Source organism: Pongo pygmaeus, chromosome 1, assembly GCF_028885625.2.
Source record: "Pongo pygmaeus isolate AG05252 chromosome 1, NHGRI_mPonPyg2-v2.0_pri, whole genome shotgun sequence".
In the NCBI taxonomy this organism is placed as follows: domain Eukaryota; kingdom Metazoa; phylum Chordata; class Mammalia; order Primates; family Hominidae; genus Pongo; species Pongo pygmaeus.
The window spans coordinates 2,973,337-2,989,526 of NC_072373.2; the positions used below are offsets into that span (position 1 = coordinate 2,973,337).

A 16,190-nucleotide genomic window follows, 5' to 3' on the forward strand; every position below is an offset into this window, starting at 1 on the left:
ACTGCCTGTTAGTGTGCGGTGGTAATGCCAGAGCACAAATCAATAGCATATTCTCCTTGACCATTGGAGAACACCACAGCCAAATTTAAAACACATTTTCCCTGGATGAGTCCAGAACCGACTTCAGTTCTTTTTTTGTGTGTGTGTGTGCTGAGGTTTAATAGGCAGAAGAATAAAGAAAACCAGCTCTCTCTATAGAGAGAGGGGTCTTCCGAGTGGAAAAATAGGAGATATGGTGGCCGCAGACAGGAAACGAGGAAATTACATAGGAAAGTTGGAATCCTGTTGCCCACACCCCATCCAGCGGTGGGAAGCTGGGGTCAGTCCAGGAGGATTTGGATAATACCGGGCGGTAGCCCCAGCCAGAAATCCTCAGTTGCTCCAGAACCTCTTCCAGCTTCACACGACGGCTAAGTCCTTCGTGAAAGGAAGCTGGTTCACACGTGGCCAACGTGCCCAGCAACCCACGGGTGCTGGGAGATTCTCCATGTTTTCCCCAGTACGCCTCGCATCCCAGTCTTTGAACAGCAGCTGTGCTAACCGCGTTTCTGACTGGCTGACGGATGCCTGTTATTGATTTGATTTGGTTCTAAGGTGGAGGCTGAGAGCCTTGAAATGAAAGGGCAGAGTTGGAGTCCGTTTCTCTGCTCACTGTTTTCGTGAATGCTGTACCTTGGTTTCCCCGACGAGGTTCCCAGTATGAAGTGGCTACGTTGTCTGGGCTTCGTCATCTCGCGTCAGGAAAATTTAGGACATGAACACACACGAGGGGTTTAGGAGTGGAGTTAAGAGACAAAAGAAAAGAGAAAGAGCCGGGCGTGGTAGCTCACGCCTGTAATCCCAGCGCTTTGGGAGGCGGAGGCGGATGCATCCTGAGGTCAGGAGTTCGAGACCATCCTGGCCAACATAGCGAAACCCCGTCTCTACTAAAAATACAAAAATTAGCCGAATGTAGTGGAGCATGCCCGTAATCCCAGCTACTGAGGAGGCTGAGGCAGGAGAATCACTTGAACCTGGGAGATGGAGGTTGCAGCGGACAGAGATCCAGCCACTGTGCTCCAGCCTGGGTGATAGAGCTAGACTCCATCTAAAAAAAAAAAAAGAAAGAAAGAAAAGAAAAAAGAGAAAGAAAAACAGCTCTCTCTTTCTCTATAGAGAGAGGAGTCTTCCAAGTGGAAAAGACCCAATTTCAGTTCTTGGTGGATGTCAGGATTTTGTTCAAACAGAAGATGGTGTTCTCTCTGTGTCTTCCATGCCCGTTTAATGACCAAGTTTCAGCTGTCACTGAAGGCTAAAGGGGAGAAGCTCTTATATGTGATTATTTTCACTTAATTTTCCTGGAACTGGTTTCTTTCTCTGTTAGGACGTACTCAGTGCTTATGCAAGGATTATGTATGTTGGACAGTTTGGCCATTCATATACACCTTTATAGAATTTTTCTGTATCTTTTCTTTTGTACTTTAGTATTTAATATATTTTGTCATTTTGCAGTTTAAGCCTGGGTCTGAGACAGTTTCACCTTATTCTTAATAACGCTAGATAATTCCATATCCACTAATAGAAAGAAAGGGAATTTGTGATGGCAACTGCTTTGGTACCAAGAGGACAGAGGGAGAAAAAGAGCAGAGAAAAACTGACTGGATTCTTCTAGTGCCAGCCAGTGGAAAATGGAAAGAAAATTTCTCCATACCCACATTTCCCCCAATCTCCCTTGTAAAAACACCTCTCCCCCAGAAAAAAAAAGCAAAGCACCAATTTCAGACATAGGTTTTAAATGCAGCATCATGAAAACTGAGCAATTTTGAGGGTGAGAAAACATATGTGAGTGGCTGGCATTTGGGGTAGGAACAGCCAGTAAAGGTCTAAAAGTTTTGTCTACTCATCTCCTATTCATACCACCATGAGATAAAGGGGCAGTTTTCTACCCCAGACTTTTGGTTGAGTAGTTGAAAACTTGTTTTCATGGGTGTGCAAAAGAAATATAACATGAAAATCAGGATCAAGTGAAATAGAAATATTTTTAGAAACCAAAATCTTCAACAAGCTTCTGTGAAGGTTTGTGAAGATTCAAATATTCCTTTTTCACGGTCTTAAAGGAACAACTGAAGTGATATCAGGAATCTAAGCTATTCTGGCTAGAAATAGGGATGGGTTAGATATGCACATTTTCCAAAATAATTCACTGGATCTAAAATTTATAATTAAAATAGTTCTTAGGAAATATAATAACATAAAGTGCTACTTATGGACATGGAAAATGTAACTGATGCCTAATGTTTTGGTTATAGGAGAAAGAATGTTCCAGGGAAATGTAATCTTTATTGAATTTTCTAAAAGTAGGATCAAGTGGCTGGGCTTGGTGGCCCACACATGTAATCCCAGCGCTTTGGGAGGCTGAGGCGGGAGGATTACTTGAGCCTAGGAGTTTGAGACCAGCCTGGGAAACATGGTGAGACCCCATCTCTACAAAAAAGTACAAAAATTAGCTGGGCATGGTGGTGCATGCCTGTGGTCCCGGGTGCTTGGGAGGTTGAGGTAGGAGGATCTCTTGAAACCAGGAGGCCACAGTGAGCCGTGTTTATGCCACTGCACTCCAGTCTGAGTGACAGTGCAGTACCCTGTCTCAAAAAATAAAAGATCAAATCAAATAAATATAAGGTCAAGTAATTACCTACATAATAATCATTGAATTCAAAGCCTCTGAAACTAAAAATGTAGCTAAAACTTTTCTGGTTATAAAATATATATGTGTGTGTATGTACACATAAATTTCATAAAAATAAAAAGATTTGCCATCTTCCTATACAAATTATAAGCTTTCTGAAATTATTAGAAGGGGATGTAATATAGGAAGTGTATTGTGACTTATACAAAGCTAATTTTTCAAACTTTTGGGGATATTGTACTGAAAACAAAAATAAGCACTAATCAATGTCCTCAGACTTACCTCTAGGATAAAATAAAGTTAGGACTACTTCATGGAATTTTCCTCATTACTCTTAACTTTTTTTTTTTTTTTTGGGGGGAGACGGAGTCTCGCTCTGTCACCCAGGCTGGAGTACAGTGGTGCGATCTCGGCTCACCGCAAGCTCCACCTCCCAGGTTCACGCCATTCTCCTGCCTCAGCCTCCCAAGTAGCTGGGACTACAGGTGCCCGCCACCTCGCCCAGTTAATTTTTTTGTATTTTTACTAGAGATGGGGTTTCACCATGTTAGCAAGGATGGTCTCGATCTCCTGACCTAGTGATCCACCCGCCTCAGCCTCCCAAAGTGCTGGGATTACAGGCGTGAGCCACCGTGCCCGGCTAATTTTTTGTCTTTTTAGTAGAGACAGGGTTTCACCGTGTTAGCCAGGATGGTCTCGATCTCCTCATCTCGTGATCCACCCGCCTCAGCCTCCCAAAGTGCTGGGATTACAGGCGTGATTACTCTTAACTTTTAAGCCGGGAGAAATGGGAAATTGAGAACTCCTGAATAGAGAGAGAAAGAAAGAGAAAGAAGGAGAGAGGGAGAGAGAAAGAGAGAAAGAGAGAGAGAGAGTGTGTGTTTGTGTGTCCCTGTTTTGATGCGCTTTTACCTGGGTTACCTTTCCGTGACAGTTCTGAGCTTCGTCAGATGGGTGTTTCCTGCTCATAAGTGCATGGTGCTTGCTATAGATAGGGACAGCCTGCACTGGAGGTTTCAGAAGTTAAACCAATTCATGAGTCAAAGGGGCTCACAGAGGAACAAGAGCATCTCATTTATTCTAAACCAGTGATTGTTCTTTTTTTTCCTTATCAGTGAGATGTACGTTTTTTCAATAAAAGCTTAGTTAGAAAGTTATTGTGCGACTAGATAAAAATAATAATTTTCTATGTTTACATATGAAGATTTGCTTGCTATAGATGTAGTTGGTTAGAGTTGGGAGGCGGTTCGGTTAACAGTTGGAGTACTGAGGAATGGGTTTCAGTCCGCCTAAGTCTTCATGTAGAATCTAGAGGGGGCCTTGTCAGTGGTGCTTTATCTAAAGCTGTAATGACAGCAGTGTTGGAATTCTGCTTTGCAAATTGTGTTTGTTTTACTTGTTGAAAGTTAAAATCAAGATGCAGAATCAGTGCAGTCATGCCATTATTGCACATAGAGTTGCTATGTTGGTAGGCTAAAGTGTTTTGGACAGAACACATTATTTATTTAGAAAAAAGTGTCATAGATACCACGGAAAACAACTAACTGAACTTGTTTTTCCTTGTAGCTTTTTTTGTGCGAGCCTCTGAGATTTTTTTTTCCTTGCCTTTGCTTTCCGACTATCTGAACAGGAAAAGAGCAACTAATGAAGTCTGGAGGAGAAATCAAGGACACTTTTTAAAATTTACTCATTCAGCAGATATTGACTAACTGATGAGTACCAAATGTGCTAGAACCCAGGGTTCTAGAGATGATTAAGGAAGTCAACGGTCTTGGCTTCATGGAACTTATGTCTAGTAGGGAAGAAAGATATTGGTCTAGTGATAAAAAGTAGCAAGAGATGCTTATTCTCTCTATAATAAGAATAACGGGAAGGATCTAGAAATAGGCTTATGGGTTTGTAGCTATAAGGGCAAGAATTTGAGAACTCTTCTGGCCAAAAGCTCTAATTATTCTGAATCATGGGAGGAGCTTTCATCTGCAAGGAACTGCCAGATAGACAGAGGAACTTTGGTGGCACATACACACCATGGAATACTATGCAGCCATAAAAATGAATGAGATCATGCCCTTTGCAGGGACATGGATGGAGCTGGAAGCCATTATCCTCAGCAAACTAATGCAGAGACAGAAAACCAAACACCGCATGTTCTCACTCATAAGTGGGAGCTGAACAGTGAAAACACATGGACACAGGGAGGGGAACATCACACACTGGGCCTGTCGGAAGGGCGAGGGGAGGGAGAGCATCAGGAAAAATTGCTAATGTGTGTTGGGCTTAATACCTAGGTGATGGATTGATAGGTACAGCAAACCACCATGGCACACATTTACCTACATAACAAACCTGCAGGTCCCGTGCATGTATCCCAGAACTTAAAATAAAAATTAAAATTAAAAAAAAGAAAATTGGGCATTTTAGGTATCATATGGTAGCAACTAGATACTGATTTCCCTTCTCTCTCTCTGAGGGTTTTTTTTTTTTGCTGTCATTTGCTTGTTTAGTGACTTGATTAAACTATTTTACTGAAATCTAAAAATAAAAATAAAAGGCATCAAGTACTTAGAAATAAATCTAATGAGTGAAGTGTAAAAAAAAAAAAATATATATATATAGATATATATCTATATCTATATATATCTATATCTGTAGCCTCTAGTAGGTAGGAGCAAATGAAAACTGAAGGTCTTCTCACCTGCAAGCACAGTCCCAGGTAGTGTGTTGTAATAAAAGCAAGTCTCAGACTGACTCATGCACAGATACAAACATTAGGCGGTGCAAAAACTGTCACACCACTTGTTCTATAAATTTATCACAGATTCACTTGAAGCAGGTGAAACAGTGCGTTAGCTTCAGAATTCAGCTAACCTAGTAGTAGTTCGCTGACAAAAATCCATACAGATTCCATCCTAGTTATTAAGCCTAGGGGGCCTTTAAGAAAGGTCTGCTGTGGTGGAGTGTCCGTGTAATTTGTGGTCCAAAGCAGAATGCTTTGAGGACCTAAGAGGGCATTCTTAATAATTATGTTGGGATAAGAAATGTAAACTGGGACTGTAACAGGCAAATTGCAACCTATGGTAATTCTAGTCATTCGGCATGCTAGATTCTTGTACATTGTTCAAGCAAAGGCAAAAGGAAATAAACTAATTATTCTTTTTCTACTATTTTTAGCCATCCACATATCTTACACACCCCTTGTTTCACCAAGGAAAAATATTTTTATCTGTAATGCAAATTATCAAACCCTTTAAGGTTGATCAGAAACAAAGATATTTGAAAATTTTTTGTAGCAAAGGGGAGGAAAAGTATCTTTCCTGCTAGTCATTTTGGGTAGCTGGGACCCCCTCTAATAAAATTTATTTTATTAGAAATTTATTCAAGTTTTATGTGACACGGGAGACTTCATAAGGAAACGAAGACCCAAAGAAGCAGTTAAACATGAGCTTGTTTCATAGTAGGTTTGATGAAGAGTGGAGCGTCTTGGAGAAATGTGACAGGACAAAGCGGGGGGATGAGCTGAATGTTATAAACTGGAGGATGCTTAGTAAGACCTATTTGTTCAGGTCTCTATGTCACTGCATGTTTGGAGATAAGGATGCCCCTTTCTTCTGAGTATAGGGAGGGCACCTCACACATTAGGGTCCTTTGACCTGCTTCGGGGAAGGTCATAAAACTTAGGAAAGATTTTATAACCTTTTTCAGGGGAGAAGGGGAGGGGGAAGGTCTGTTTTCTCAAATCCTTCAGCTTAAAATATCGAATATGCCAAAGTACCATATTTTGGGGTAGGATGTCTTGGACCCTATCAGTAGCTACCTCTAGCGTTGTGGCAGATGGTTACAGTGTGTCAGATGATAAATATCCACCTCTGGATTAATTCCTCATTAGGGTACTTCAGATGTTAACTAATACCATTAGGGTGTGAGTGGAAACTAACCCAAATACACGTAAATCACACTGTAAATACTTCTATATTGAAGCATTTAAAATTTACTATAGATAGTGTAACACTTTCTTTGCTGGAGATAAAATTTAATGTTGTTAAAAGAGAAAATGCAATATTCTTTAGGATGTACAGCTTTAAAGCTGCATTAAGAGTAAAACACAGGAGGTAAATGCAGCATTTAGTGATCATTTCTGCTCTTTTCTGTGGTCTTCTAGGTACTCTAATCACAAAATGTTAATGCGCATCTTTAGGGGTAAAATAATGTGCTCTAAAAAATATGGTAGTCACTGATAATTTGTAATTATTTACTAGATTTTTTGTTACTAAATAATTCAATGGTATTACTATAGGATCAGTAATCAGCCTGCTGAAGAATGAATAATGCAATCAATTTACATTCTTTTGTTGCCATTGATAGACCAGTAACAGCTTTTACCTTTCCTGTATTCTGTAGGCATCTAAGAAGAAAATATACCAAAACTTTAAGATATCAAAATATATTTTTCAGAGGTAAAACAATGACCCTCGTAAATACATAGTAAGTGCGTGTCATAAATTTATTTGCCTGATGAATGAGGGAATCAACATAATGGTGATGCTGATTCCCAGGAAATTCCACAGATAAATTATATATAGGCACTGACAGAATGCTAGAGTAAGATTGTAAGATCAGTAAATTGGGCTGGGTGCAGTGGCTCATGCTTGTAACCCTAGCAGCTTGAGAGGCTAAGACAAGAGGATCACTTGAACCCAGGAGTTCAAGACCAGCTTGGGCCACATGTCAAAACTCCATCTCTACAAAAAATACAAAAAATAGCTGGGCATGATGGTGCATGCCTGTAGTTCCAGCTACTTGGGAGGCTGAGGTGGAAGGATCGTTTGAGCCCAGAATGTTGAGACTGTAGTGGGCTGTGATCGTGCCACTGCGCTCCAGCCTCAGCCTGGGTGACAGAGTGAGATCTTGTTTCCAGAAAAGAAAAAAGGAAAAAAAAGGAATTGTAAGTTGGTTAATGTCTTACAGGGCAATAAAACTGTTGTCTTTGGGGCTATCTTTCTATCACACAAAAATTATTTACATCCTTTTGGACAAAAATCTGCAAGTTAATATGTTATTTAGCAGTCCTTATCCTGACAGATAATAAGTAGTAAGTCAAACAATACTACAGTATTAAAAAAAAAATCCTTGTGTGGGCCTATTTAGACTGTGGTCCAATATTTAAAAGAATATAAAGGTAATCTTTTCACATATTTTCAAATTCTTCATAATTTTTACTAATAAAGGCTTTCATTTGGTTTGTTTATAATGAGTTATATGATTCTTGAGCAAATACAAATTGTGACCTTTATATGTGTATTGTGTGGGGTTTTTGTTTATTTGTTTGGACCAGAGAGTGGGACTTGGGACTCAGTAAGGGAAAGGGCTCATAGTTTTGACTTACCTGCAATGTAGGTGAGATTAGCTGTGTTATTGTTTAGGAACTTTTATTCTGTGTGAAGGGAACTGTAATCACCCAACTGACTCTTCCTGTCTGCTGCACAGACAAAACTGAAGGGGTGGCCTGCCCCTCCACACTTGTGGAGAGACTTGAGAAAAGAAAGAGACACAGAGACAAAGTATAGAGAAAGAAAAGTGGGCCCAGGGGACCGGCGGTCAGCATACGGAGGACCCGCGCCGGCACCAGTCTCTGAGTTCCCTTAGTATTTATCGATCATTATCGGGCGTTTCTGGGAGGAGGGGGATGTGGCAGGACATTAGGGTAATAGTGGAGAGAAGGTCAGCAGGAAAACATGTAAACAAATATCTCTGCATCATAAACAAGGTAAAGAAAAAAGTGCTGTGCTTTTGATGTGCATATACATAAACATCTCAATGCCTTAAAGAGCAGTATTGCTGCCAGCATGTCCCACCTCCAGCCCTAAGGCGGTTTCCCCCTATCTCAGTAGATGGAATATACAATGGGGCTTTACTCCGAGACATTCCATTGCCTATGGAAGAGCAGGAGACAGATGCCTTCCTCTTATCTTAACTGCAAAGAGGCGTTCCTTCCTCTTTCACTAATCCTCCTCAGCACAGACCCTTTACGGGTGTCGGGCTGGGGGACGGTCAGGTCTTTCCCTTCCCACGAGGCCATATTTCAGACTATCACATGGGGAGAAACCTTGGACAATACCTGTCTTTCCTAGGCAGAGGTCCCTGCAGCCTTCCGCAGTGTATTGTGTCTCTGGGTACTTGAGATTAGGGAGTGGTGATGACTCTTAACAAGCATGCTGCCTTCGAGCATTTGTTTAACAAAGCACATCCTGCACAGCCCTTAATCCATTTAACCCTGAGTTGACACAGCACGTGTTTCAGGGAGCACAGGGTTGGGGGTGGGGTTAGAGATTAACAGCATCTCAAGCAGTTCTTAGTACAGAACAAAATGGAGTCTCTTATGTCTACTTCTCTCTACATAGACACAGTAACAGTCTGATCTCTCTTTCTTTTCCCCACACAAAACCAATTCACTGAGCCCACGATATTGCAGTAAAGAAAGCGTTTAATTAATGCAGAGCTAGCCAAGTGGAAAGACTGGAGTTATTACTGAAACCAGTCTCACCAAGAACTCAGAAGCTAGGGTTTTTATGGACAGTTTGGCAGGCAAGGGGTTAGGGAATGTGTGCTGCTGATTGGTTGTGGATAAAATCACAGGAGGGTAGGAAACGGTCCTGCTATGCTGAGTATGCCTCTGAGCGGGGGCCACGGGACCAACTGAGTCATAAGTCATAGGTCCAGGTGGGGTGAGTTGGTTGCCAGCATGCTAACGTCTGAAAAACGTCTCAAAAGACCAATCTCAGGTTCTACAATAGTAATGTTATCTGTAGGAGCAATTGAGGAAGTCACAAATCTTGTGACCTCTGGCCACATGACTCCTGAGCAGCAAGGGATTATAGAAACTACGCCTACATTTTAACAAATTGCAGGCCCCTCCCATAACCCTAATCTTAAGGCCTTTCATTACTTTTACAAAAGCGGCTCTGGTCGCTTTTAGTTTAGTTTTAGGGAGGGACTATGACCATCCTTCCTGCCTCCCATGGTTAGCTTAGCCTGTGCCTAGGAATGAGCAAGGGCAGCCAGCCTGTGAGACTAGAAGCAAGATAAAGTTAGTCATGCCAGATTCCTCTCACCGTCATGATCTTGGCAAACCTGGTTTCAGAATTCCTCAAATATCCAGGAGCTCAATTTGGCCTTTAGGCTAACTTGAAAGAAATAAATACTTCTATTTTAAATTCTTTCTTTAAAAAAATTTTTTTTGTAGAGATGAGGTCTTGCAGTGTTAATCCTGGCCTCAAGCGGTCATTCTCCCTTGGCATCCCAAAGTGCCAGGATTACAGGTATGAGCTACTATGCTCAGGTTATTTTAAATTTTTTCTAGCAGGAGGAGAGATGTACTCAATCCTGAGCTGGTACACTAGTAATTAAAAAAAATAGAAGCTAGGGGCTGGGTGCAGTGGCTCATGCCTGTAATCCCAGCACTTTCAGAGGCCAAGGCAGGCAGGTCACTTTAGGGCACGAGTTCGAGACCAGCCTGGCCAACATGGCGAAACCTTGTCTCTACTAAAAATGCAACAAATTAGCCAGGTGACATGGTGCACGCCTGTAGTGTCAGCTGCTCAGGAGGCTGAGGCATGAGAATTGCTTGAGCTTGGGAGGCAAGGGTTGTGGTGAGCTGAGATCATCATACCACTGCACTCCAGTGTGGGTGACAGAGTGAGACTTTGTCTCAAAAAAAAAAAAAAAAAGCTAGAAACAAACAACAACAAAAAGTCTTCTGTTTCTATATTTGAGCAGTCTTATAGTTTGTAAACACATGCACAGAGTCTCCTTTTGAAGCTTCTATTTAGATGCCCAAAGAGCGAAAACAGGATGCCTGCTTAAATACAGAGAAGTCTTTCAGCTGTTAGGTTTTAGGTTTTGACTTAGGGATTTAGATTTTGACTTTAGATTTTGAAGGTAACCACACCCCTCCCAGAGCGAATCAATGGATGCTATGTAAATCTTTTCTTCATCAGCGCTAACGTCATAGGAGTTAAACTTGTCTCACATGTTCCTTTCGGTGGGTTGCATTGTTTGATAGTTTATAAAAGTGGTAACTTATCTGCATTGGTGATGGACTTCTTTCAGAAGGGTTTTGCTTTTGATTACACACAGTAATTATCCTTTTGAAAGTATACATGCATTCCATAAACGAGCTGTTTAGTTATCCAAGCCTTGATTCTTTCGTCCATTCTTAGCTACTGTTGACCACCTAGTATTGTTAACCATTGTTGTAGATATTGGGGAGACGGCAGTTAACAACACAGATAAAAAATTTCTGCCTTTATAGAGTTCACATTCTAGAGGGGGGAGATAGATAATACACTAAGATAAATCAAATATTAAGCTTTTCTGTGTATTTTGTATCAAAAAGGTATACTGAACTTGGACACTAAGTTCAAGGTGTAGTAAGGATTTCCTCTGTATGGTAAAAGAAGAGTCCTTGGTAATCTTTCTTTTTACAATAATAATAGTTATTTTTTCTCCTAGAGTCTCCCGTTTTCTTAAAGAACTTTACCCACACAAGCAAGGTTGCCCTAGGACAGTGGTCCCCAACCTTTCTGGCACTAGGAACCAGTTTTGTGGAAGACAATTTGTCATGGATGGGGCGGTGAGGGGTGGATGTATGGTTTTAGGATGAGACTGTTCCACTTCAGATCATCAGGCATTAGTTAGATTCTCATAAGGAGCACACAGCCTAGATCCCTCACATGCCCAGTTCACAATAGGGTTCACACCCCCATGAGAATCGAATGCTGCGGCTGATCTGAGCTCCAGTGGTCATGCCTGCTCACCCGCCATGAGAATCGAATGCTGCGGCTGATCTGAGCTCCAGTGGTCATGCCTGCTCACCTGGCACTCGCCTCCTGCTGTGTGACCCAGTTCCTAACAGGCCTTGGACCAGTACCAGTCTGCAGCCCTGGGGACCCCTGCCCTAGGAGACTGACTTAAGAGTTCATAAGAAAGTAAAAAATAAATTTAGGGATCCTAAATGAAGGATATATATAGGATAAATAAAATTGAATTTTGGTGTAGAGCCCTGATGTTCCAAATTGTCCCAAAGTGTTCAAAAATTAAAGCCTTCTCTTCTTCACACAGATTGAAATTTTCCTTACTTAATCTTATCTGCCCTTAGGTTACCTCTCCAATACTTTTTTTTAATTATTTGGGCATTAAACTGCTCTATTGTGAGTTATTAGAGATCACTTTCTATGGCTGACAAATGTCATTTAAAATTAATACCAACATTTATGATTTCTGTGTGAAATGTTTATTCTTTCATGAGACAGATTTCATATCCTTGTTCTGTTGTTAACATCCCCTACTTTGTTTTTAGTTGCGGGGTTGTTGTTTTGTTTTTGCATTGGAGACTACAGTTTGCAATAAGGCTGTGCACTAAGCCTCATTGATTTCCTCTAAGCTCTTGTTTATTGAGCACTTCATATGTGCCTTGAACTCTGCGAGTGACAGACAGACAGTCGGGGGATGATGATATACAAGGCACAGTTTTTGTTTCCCATGAGTGTGAACTATGTGGAAACTTACACGAGTTTTACTTACCCATGTACAACAATTAGAGAAAAATAAAAAATACAGTGCAGTCTCCTTGGGAAGTTTGGATGGGAAATAAGTTAGACTTTAAATTTATCACATTTCTAATTCACACCACCAAGTAATAAATACATCAATCTTCATTATGTGATAGGAAAAAAGTATAGTCAGAGTTCTTTTCAAAATTCCTTAAATTGTTCAGAAGTACAAACAATATTTTACTTTTTTGCTAGAAGCCAGAAAAATCCTTGCAATCATTCAGATATTCTCTTAACATGTATGTCCTATTTCAGACTTTATCAGCTTCATTAGGATGAAGGATTCCCAGTGAAGCTGTATATATGTTGTGAATCTACTCTGTGCCATCTAGTTCCAAAATGTGTGGTGTACTCTGGCACACCTGAGACAAAAGCCTATTGGCCAGAATGATCAGATTGGCAACTCTGCCTATGGAGAAGCCATTTATTCCTTTACTTTCTTAATAAAGTTGCTTTCACTTTACTCAAAAAAAAAAAAAAAAAGAGAATGATCAGAGAAGGTTTTGTAGAGGACTTATTTGTTTACTGTCTGTCTTCTGCTGAAGTATAACCTCCATAAGAACAAGACATTCTTTTGTCCATTGATGTAGCTCTGGTACCTAGAACTATGGTAGATATTTGGTGCTCAGTAAATAATTGTTTAATGACTATTTAGAGGAAACCTATAGATCATTGTTGACTTTTCCCTCTCCTTTATCTTTACATTCAGTCAGTCAATACATCTGGTAAGTTCTGCTTCCTGTTCTCTTTCAGCTAGGCATTTTTCTTCAGCCCCACTGCCAGTCCCTTAATTCAGGCCACCATTATATGGGTCGCTGAATCAACCTCTTAATGGCTTCTGTGCTTGCGGTTGTGGAAGTACCCTTCCTTCAGTCACTTCTACAGAAAGTGAATTGAGCTATTCTTCTTTGAGTCTCCATTGCCTCCTAATAAAGTCTTAATTAACTTCTTGACCTTGAAAGATGGATGGACTTCACATCCTCGCAGGAGGAGATGGTCTAGATGGGCAGAAAACGACTGAAGAAGCAGAAGTGGAACAAGAAGGTTTGTCATTTCAAAGTTACTTTTTCATAGAAGATTAAAACAGAAGAAACCTTCCTTACCATGGTGCCTAAAAGTGGCCTGGTTGGGGATTAGACTTTTATCTCTCTCCTACTTTCTCAGGTTAAACAAGTTGGTTTCAGTTTGGAACTTTAGTCTCAGTAACTCCGTGTTGGCTTTGTGTCTCGGAGCCTAGCGTAGGAGCTTAGTCCAAATCAATGACCTCCCATGAATTTTATTTAATGCTTTTTCTCCTTAAGTCTTCTAAGAGTGAAATTGGGATAACAATAGCCCAATAAGGAGTGTTTGGGGCAGGGGAGACATTTTTGAATGCTTCAGATAAAAGTTGTCCAACATTTTACAGTAAGAACACTTATATTATTTCAAATTTTAAAAAGTGTATGTGTGTATCTGTGTGTATATCTTCTGCTTGTTTTATGAAAGTCACTTTAAAAGAGGCTGCCAATGTGTACTTTAGTGAATGTCAACAATAATATATATTTGAGCTAATTTTGAAAGTTTAAAGAAAGGAAGATAGATTTTGTTTTTATTTGACAAACCATTGTTTTCTTTTCAAAAATGAGAATGTCATTCATAAAACACAATTCCTTCCCTTAAAGAGTTGATAAAATAGCATAGGTGTCAGATACATAAACAGGCAACTTGAATCCCATGGGATGAGAACTGTCATTACAGAGAGGAAGAATCAGGACATTATGAGCACATAGAGTACTGGCATCTACGCCAGAATGGGAAAAACCCGGGAGAATTTGCAAAGGAAATCCTGTATTAATTTTTGCCACATTAAAAAAAAAATCTTTTTTTAGTCCTGTGGTGTTATTTTGCACTGTTTTATGACCTTTTCCTGGATGATAGGTATTCTGATTACAGAAAAAAAAAAAAAAAAGATTCCTCTTCTCTCTTTTTTTAAATTTTAAATTATTCTTTCATGTATGTATCATATGTAGTCTGGGAGGTTGAATTTGGTAAGGCAATCCCAGGCTTGCCATCTTGGCTTAGGCAGAACAATAGCATAATCCTCACTAAGGCTTTGGAACTTGTTCTCTTTACATAGTTAGCTCCCTACTCGACTGCAGCCTGCCTGAGGTTGGATTTTGTGGGATTCCTTGATGTACTATTGTTTGCATGTTTTTGGCACATAGTACTTCCAAAGGCTGTTTATTGTTAAATGATGAAAAATGTCACTCCACAATTTAAAAAAATCTTCTGTGAACCTCACTGCCTATCAAACAAGGCTCAAGACCTTTAGCTTGGCTTCAAGAGCCACCATAATTATACATGCCGTGTTTTCTCTCACAGCTTCCACCAGTGTAGCCTGTAAGCTCCAGCCATACTGAGCCAGTCACCTCTCCCTGAATTGTCCTACACTTCCCTGGTCTCCTATTTCTGCTTCTGGTTCCCCACCCCCAGCTTACCCCTGAAAACCTCATCCTGCAAGGACAAACTTTTCCTGATTCTCCAACTGAAAAGATTGTCTCTCTCCTTTCTGCTTTCATGAAACAGTCAGCTTTGTTTTAAATCTATTATGTATATATATCCTATGTATTTTACTTAAGTTTTAGAAGATAAGGGGCCATCTTATTTATCTTGTCTTCTTCTATGCCTGGCAAATGATAGTATTTCAATAAATACTGTGTTACAATAAAGACATTCAATAAATACTGACTCATTGTGAAGCAAAGCATTTTTTTCATTTTTTTTTTGTTCTGTTTCTATCTCATCCAAAGGGAAGAGAATTGAATTAATCTAGGGAAAAAAAAGAAAAAAAAAAAAACAGACAGAATGCTAGTGGGAGCAGTTGAAATAAATGAGCCAGAAAGAGCAAGTAAGTGACATGCCTTAGACTTATTTTTTACTATTTTGGCTGTCAGCATTAGTGTACCGAAGTCATTTGTTTATGTACTAGTTGATTGACTATATAGTTAAGTCTAAGATTTTGGATTTTTTTTGAAACCCAGAAGAGTCACATTGAAACAAAATTTGATTCTGTCTTGAATAAAATGGGATATATTAGAAACAGACTGAAACCTAACTCAGCACTTCTCTGCGTTGGTCTATTGGCAGTACGTTTGGATGTGGGTGAATGTGTAGACAATACTGAAGAATGCTGGCTAACATATATCGGAAATGAAGTTCCAGCTCTGTCTTTTCTTTGAATTTCTCTTTGCTTGGTGAGAATTGTGAATGGAGCAGAGAACTGAACTAGAGACGGGTTTGGTATTTTGTCTTTTGGTGCTTTCTTTATATAGTTTCTTTTTTAATTGAATGAGGAGTAGAAAATCTGAGCATTTTAGTGGACTTGTGTGTTTGTGTGCATGCTCACATCTACAGATGTGTCCCTTAGCATTTCTTATGCAGATGAATACATTCGCAAGAAATAGAATTTGCCGAGATTTCATAGTAGCATTTCCAAAACTATTTTCCATGAAAAAATTTTTTATCGTATATTATCTTTCAGTTCTTTTGCCAAAGTTCTTTTGGCTGAGCTTTTTTTTTTTCTTGCTATATGTCTCTGTGTTCTTTTTCAATGGTTTCTCTAGGATTATAAAACAGATAATTAGATTTTCACAGTCTAAAGTTAACATTGTCCCATTGCATGTAAAATATGAACTCCTCAATGTTACAGATGTCATATATATTATATTTGCATATTTTAAAGCTCCCTCAATACAACATTTTACTTCTTTAAGTAGCCATATATATTTTGAAGAAATTCAGAGAAAGAGTCTTTTATGCTTCCCTACGTGTTTACCATTTCCAGCACCCTTCATTCTTTCATGAAGTTTCAGCCTTCCATCTAGTCTCATTGTCCTGCAGCCTGAAGGACTTCCTTTAGCACCTCCTATAGTACAGGT

General features: G+C 39.8%; 1 protein-coding gene across 10 annotated transcripts in view; it reads left to right on the plus strand.

Moving 5' to 3' along the window:
- Window positions 1–16,190, plus strand: part of SMYD3 (SET and MYND domain containing 3) — a 770,143-nt gene that overhangs the window by 436,947 nt on the left and 317,006 nt on the right. The window contains exon 1 of one of the 10 annotated variants that reach the window (XM_063666344.1): window positions 7,589–7,607. The exons of the other annotated variants lie outside the window; for them this stretch is intronic. The gene's annotated coding sequence lies outside the window, so the exon portion shown is untranslated. Of the gene's footprint in view, window positions 1–7,588; window positions 7,608–16,190 lie in introns of those variants that run through there. 10 annotated transcript variants of the gene reach the window in all.